The 7,066-nt window shown below is 41.7% G+C and overlaps 1 pseudogene across 1 annotated transcript; it reads left to right on the top strand.

Annotated features, from left to right (window-relative positions):
* The first annotated feature begins 331 nt into the window (after nt 1-331).
* LOC148022710 (legumin B-like) lies at nt 332-2,296 on the top strand (annotated as a pseudogene). The gene is made up of 5 exons (XR_015693496.1): nt 332-686; nt 806-1,002; nt 1,196-1,431; nt 1,501-1,663; nt 1,802-2,296. The product of XR_015693496.1 is annotated as a legumin B-like (transcript).
* Nucleotides 2,297-7,066: the final 4,770 nt, after the last annotated feature.

Raw genomic sequence — 7,066 nt, 5'->3', positions numbered from 1 at the left:
TGCGTATGCAGTCCTCATTCCGAAGGTTAGTGTTTCTGGCGGAACGAACCTATTTCTCTTTTGATATATTTCAAGTTGTGTTTTTTATTAATTCAATAGAAAAAGCCCATGAGGGGTAAAACGCTGTGTGCGCCACATGGCAGATAAGTGCGACTGTGCCCCATGGGGAAGCAGATCGCCGCATCCTGATGCTGGATGTTTCCATAACGAGTCCAAATGCGGCCGTCTGTCGCAATCATGATGTTGGCTTTCTAAAACGGAGCAAAGCAGCGAGGCCTTCCGGTATATAAAAGGCCATGGCATCAGAGGGCTCTCCAGGAGTTGTGCTGCAGTAACCTTCAGTGATCAGTAGTTCTATTATAATCATCAACTGTATATGATCATGTTGAGGATGAGGGGTGGACTGCTAGTGCTCGCGCTTCTGTTGCTGGCAGGGTGGGGGAGGGCTGCGAGGCAACAGCAGCAGCGGGAGGGCCGCCGCCGGGGTGAGGAAGAGCAGTATGACCTGGGACTGGGAGAGGCCCGCGAGGTACTGAGGTCGGACGGGGGCAGCTATCGCATCTGGAGGGAGCGCGTCGAGGCCTTTCAGAATGCTTATGTGGGCATGGCGGAGCTCCAGCTGGAAGACAACGGCTTGCTGCTGCCGCAGTACGCAGATGCAGACAAGGTGGCGGTCGTGTTGGAAGGTAATAATTAGTATCAGCAGGGCACCATATCATTTGACTTCACGTTCACTTCATTTGTTTGCTTGCTATCGACGTCCTCTCATGATGATCACATCTTCATCGACCGGTGTTTGCTGCAGGCAAAGGATGGTTTGGTGCCGTCCTCCCCGTCCGTCCTGAGTACCGCCCCAACATGCTAGTGCGTCGCGTCGACAGGGACGATGTGATTGCGTTGCCCAAGGGCACTGTCTATTGGTAGTACAATGATGGCAACCGTCGCCATCGTGTGCTCTGCGCTTCAGAGACAACCTTCGGCTCGAATCCAGGACAGATGCAGGTGATGTAATGCCTTATGCGGAATGTATACACACACACACACACTCTCTCTCTCTCTCTCTCTGTCTTCCTATAAATTTTCACTAGCAGTGAGCATAAGTCCGGCTGAGGATAGATTTCTTCTGACCTTTTTTCATACATACTCGACGTATCAAGTCTGACCTTTCTTCATCCATTTGTACTGTATATATCAGCAATTTGGTCTCGCCTGCGCCAAACAGCAGAGATTTGGCTCTATCCTCCATGGGTTCAGCGAGGAGACACTTGCTAAGGCGTGGGGCGTCGACGAGGACACACTCCGCTCCATTTTAGGGCGCCAGAGTGACGTCGGTATAATTCGAGTTGAGCGGAGGATCTCCTTCGAGGAGCCGGGTCGACGACGGCAGCACTATGAGGAGGAAGAGGAGGACGAAGAGGAACATCGCCGAGGGCGCCGCCGTGGTTTTAGCCGCGATACTGAGATTAATAACGAGAATGCTGTCGAGATGGCTGAGCGCAGCCGAAGCAGTTTCGACTACTTCGAGGAGCTCAGGTACAGTACCCGAGCGCAGGGGCCCGATGTCTAGGTTCGGGATGGTGGGGAGACACAGATTGTGAATCGACACAAGCTCCCGGCTTTGAGCGCAGTAGGGTTCAGCGTGGGGAGGGGACAACTGGAGCCGGTAATTATTGCATTAATATGTACGACCAGCATGTGCTAATATGTATATGCGCGATTATTCATTAGATGTATATATCATCACGCTTGTCGAAATATGGGAATATGTCATTCTCACCTTCCACCTCATCTCGACCTGCAGAATGCCATCTTCGCGCCGCTCTTCTTCCGCAACGCTCACCAGCTCATCTACGTGACGCGCGGAAACGGCAGGATTGAGGTGTCAACGGGCGACGGCCGGAGCGCCTTCAACGAGGAGGTGCGAGAGGGCTCCGTGGTGGCCATCCCGCAGTTCCACCCGTCCTTGAAGATCGCGGGCGATCAGGGGCTGGAGTGGATCAACCTCATCACCAGCGACAACCCATCATTCTCCTTCCTGGCCGGGCGGAACTCCCTGTATCGCGGGATACCCACACAGGTGCTGCGCAACGCTTTGCGCGTGGATGAGAGGACCTTTGAGGAGCTGGTCCGGGGGCGTGAGGAAGACGAGTTCATCTTCCCAGCTGGTCGCGGTCGTCACGAAGAGGACCGCAGGAGACATGATGATGACGAGTGGGAGCGAGAGCAGGAGGAACATCATCGGCGTCGACCTAATTCTGATTCGCAGCTGCCGGAGCTTTTGCAGAGGGTTCCTTGAGAGCGGCTAGGAGCTCGTGGAGGACGCGCTGTCGCTGCTCGCCTGATCAAATATAGCCGTGCTAGCGAAGCTCACGCCGCTCGCGCACACCACCTGGCACCGATCATCCTGGGCACCAACAAATGTACATATGAAACGCTGAAGTACGTACGTACTTGGAGGGGGGGGAGGGGAGTTTCATTTTTTGGTTGAATGCGCAGACTGTACATATTTCTCGCGAGTTAGTAATAAAGTTTAATAATTGTGCCCAGGACCCAAATTCTCTCGGGGCCGAATATTAGATGATTTTTAATTTGAACATCTCAGGTGATGTCTCGTACATGCATTTCCATTTGCTTAACAGACATATGGATGTCTTTTAAAGATTTGTAGACATAAGCCAATAGAGGTTGAGATTGTTCGTGGAGTTATATAAACATGCTTTCGCGTTAGAAACATAAGCATACGATTACCATTGTTCATGGAGTTACATAAGCATATGGTGGAAAATTCCAAATTTGGTAGCAAGTAGTCTTCTTAAAATTGAGGTGAGGACTTGAAAAAAAAGATCAAATCCACTGTGGACAATTTGAAGGAGGGGTTGGAGATTTTTGTCTCCATTGTGAACTTGGCAGCCATATTGTTGGATATCAAGAAGGCGGATGAACAATGACTAAGTTTATTAGGATTTACATATTTGATGCTTAAGACCTGCTATAGTCTGTTGGTTTTTGTAAAGTTGACTAACTGTCCACCTAAGCAATGGTAGCTTCCCAGTTTTGAAGCAGCTCTCACTCAACCCGTTGTAAAATTTTTGTTCTATATTAATACATCTTTATAGCTTCTTGCAAAAAAAAAAAATGGAGGTGAGGATGCCAAAACCTCTCTCCTTAAGAACTTGGCTAGGCCAAAAGCACGAGGTCAATAGAGTCATTTAACTCATAACTTTTCCAATTAAAAGCTCTCAAGAACTGGGCCTAGCTTAAAATGTCATTTGTATGTAACTTTTAAACTGGGTAAAAGCTCTTTGAGAAATTGGCCAGGACAAAAGCACAAATTTCGCCATTAACCTAAGAACACTTTCCTCTCCTTCCAAAGAAGTTTGAGCTTGTGGTTCATAGATTGAAATTTGATTGTCGCCTAATGGATCAAGATTGAAATGGTCCAGACTTATGAAGCCACATGCATTGACGTGACAAACTCTAGACACTTGGAATGATAGTATAGATGCTTTAACTTATGAAGCAACAACAAAATAAAGTGGATATGTAGAGCTAGATAGGGCAAGGAGAAACAAACTAGAGCGCTTCATACAATCGAGCAAGGAACATTGCTTCAACTTATGAAGAAAAATAGAATACAGAAGGAAAAATAAAACCAGACTAGAGAAGGCCAACCAATCATGTGATCTTAATTGTAAAAATAATTGGGTATATGCAAACTAATGATGATGGGGTTGAAATAGGACTAGTGATGTTTTACAATCAAGTGTTTGGGTTGAAGTAACTCAAGGTAATGTCTATAGTTGCATTCATTGCCCAAAGTTAAAAGACTCTTCATAATTATGTGCTCTAAAGATAATGTGTTGTCTTAATGAACTAACAATGGTGTAGATCATGAACTAATGATGGTGTAGTGTTTTAAGTCATTTCATAATCATGTGCTCTAATTCCGATAGTGATGTCATTAAGAACTAATGATGGTGTAGATAGTATTTCATGATCAAAAGGTTGAAATAGCCCAACAAAATTCCCAAGTTAGACTATGATAATCATGTGCTCTAATTCCAAAAGATACTATTGTGGACTTAAATGATTGTAGAATGAGCTCACACATATGTACCAAAGTTGTGGCGTGATTGAGCCAATACCAAGTAATGCATGATATAGTCGCATCCAATTACCCAACCTAGCTTTGATAATCATGTGGTGGGATTTGAATAGAATGTGTTCTTAATGATTGTATAGTTAATTGGCTCACACATGCATGTGGCTTGATATGGTTACCCTTAATTACCCAAGTTGGCTTTGATAATCATGTGTTCTAATTCACTTGATCAATGTAATACTTAACTCAATAATTGAGTTTCTTGAAAGTTGAAATGGTTCATGACTTTTTTGAGCCTAGATTCTTTAAAGTTGGAATGCTCCTAAGTTCAACTCTCTTGGTAATTGATATATAGTGGAAATATATTTCTTAAAAAATCAATCTTGGGGAGCTCACTATGTCTGGAAATGTGCATCGAGTTCAAAAAAAGGGAGTTTGAAAAAACATAATCTTATATATATTATAGAAGGAAATGTTTTAAGACGTGTGTATTTATTCACAAAAGGGGTATTTATATTGCATAAGTTTTTTTCCTAAACAAAAGGTATTGTTAAATCATAAAAGGGGCATGGATCTTTGAAGGGTATGATGAACCTCGTGAGTAAAACGTAATATCCCTATTCCTAAGGATGTCACACCCACCTAAAGTAGAGTCAAGGAGTCCAAGGTAAATATTATCCATCCATGTATTTTTCAACCTGATTGTGTTATCATACATAAGGTGATTTCACATGTATACTTAGTGCATAAGACTTGGCTTTAAATACACTTTTAATGCATGGAAGATACATGGTTAAGATTTGATGCCTACCCTCCTATCCAAATACCCCAAAGTCTTCCCAACATTTTACATGAAGGGCATATAAAAAGTGTGTCGAATGAATGAAAATTTTAAATTTTTCCCAACCTAAAGAAAATATACAATTTCGGAGGAAATATATGTAGGTGTCCAAATACTACAAATGTCATGTCTTTTAAAAAAAAATCATAAAGCTCATCAATATTAATGCTAACCGAGCTTGTGGACACAATAAAAGGACTCTCTAAAGGAAAGGGTCCAGGACTGGATGGACTGCCAAACAAATTCTATCAGAAATTCCAAGACATCCTGGTCAAACCACTCCAATATTGGAAAGAATCTATAAGATTAGGGGCCCTACCTATTGGAATCAATCAAGGTGTGATTAAATTAATCCACAAGAGGGATTCCAAAGATGAGGTGTCCAATTGGAGACAATAACTTGCTTGACCTCACCATACAAGATCTTTGCCAAAGCTCTAGCAAGAAGAATTAGTCCCCCATCTAGACCATTGGTTAAGAAAAGAACAGAAGGGTTTCATAAAGGGTAGGTACATACAGGACTCCAGCATTGGGCTGTGGGAAGGATTTGAATATGCCCAACAAAATAACAAGGATTTCATGTTCTTTAAAATTGATTTCGATAAAGCATATGATCATCTGGGCTAGTGGTTTATCCTTCAGTCCTTGCAAGACATGGGAATGGGCAGAAAATTCATTAGATATGTAAGCACCCTTATTGGTAATGTCAGTGCTAAGGTAGCCATCAATGGAGAAATATCTCGAGTAAGTTACTCATGAATATATTGTGCATTATGTGGGTTCAAAATAAGGTATTTTTAAAATACTAATTTTATATATTTTTTATATATAGAAGGGTGTAATGTAAAGGGGTCACTTACAGATTGAATAGAAAAGGGTTATGTTTTATTCAAGGAGAATTCAGAAATAAGCATATTTATAAATAGGCCTTGATTGCACATGATGTAGAGGATATACATATAGTAACTTCCCCGAGAGAAATATCAGCACCATTCCCCTTTTTCAGATCCATTAGACAAGCATGTCCTCCAACACCCTTGGTCTTTGCCATAGCTAGTGATGCACTAGGATGGTTGATGGAGCACGAAGTGAAAGAAGGCAGGATGAGAGGAATTAAACTCCCAGAAAAATCTGATATGGTGCTGAACCATTTTTTTGATGATATGAATGGAATGGTAAATAATGATCCAAAATCAATTAAGACATTTTGGGGCTGTATTCAGATCTATTGTATGGCCTCTGGGTCACTGGTTAATCATGCAAAAAATGAGATTAAGTCCTTAATCAAGCTGCCTCCTTAATGGTTATTGGAGGAAGGGTGCAAAGAGATAGAAGATGGACAAGTGTTCAAACTATTGGGGATACCTTATGGGCTTTGGAGTCACCCCAGTTAAAAAAAGTCTACGCTGTAACTATTTTTCATTTTTACCTTAATACACTTTAATGTTCTCAATGAAAAAAATAATAATGCTAACTACTAGCATGGAAGCATATCAAATCATTCATTCTACCACCTAAATTAGCTCTAGAAAACATGACATTGAAATTTTCTATGATATTAGCTTATTAAAATTTAATACCATCTCATTATGTTTTTAGACCATGTCATTATGCCTTAGTACATGGCATGTGTCATGCTTGCATAGGGTTTAATTGAGAGCATTGAAGGCTCCCCATTCATATGATTCTTGCTCAAATTTATCTCCATGGGGCTCTCTAGCATTGATAATATCTATTTTTAGGTTGCCCTAGGCCTTGCCCTTACATTTATTTACTATTCTGGGTGTAGTCAACTAGACCCACTATTAGTAAAATGAGTGTATCTTTTGATAAGCAACTCCCATTGAAATATTTTTTAATTCAAATCAAAGAGGTTAATTCCCATTACAAAATGATGTGAAAAGTTTTTCTGATAAAATAATTTGATTTTCTATAGCTCACTTTCTGTGACTATATAGGACTGCCTCCAACCTCTATCCCACTAGACCACTATTCACAAAATATATAATATCTTGTCACCCATAATTTCAATCAAGGAGACTCTATTCAATCAAAGGGAAAATTTCCATCTCACAGACGAGATATAAAATATTTTCTCAATGATAATATTTGACTTTTTGTAC

This window comes from Lygodium microphyllum, chromosome 16 (assembly GCF_053477565.2).
Source record: "Lygodium microphyllum isolate KBCC chromosome 16, Lygodium_microphyllum_v1.1.10, whole genome shotgun sequence".
In the NCBI taxonomy this organism is placed as follows: Eukaryota; Viridiplantae; Streptophyta; class Polypodiopsida; order Schizaeales; family Lygodiaceae; genus Lygodium; species Lygodium microphyllum.
Note: the sequence above shows the minus strand (reverse complement) of the source record. Positions and strands in the feature narration are given on the sequence as shown.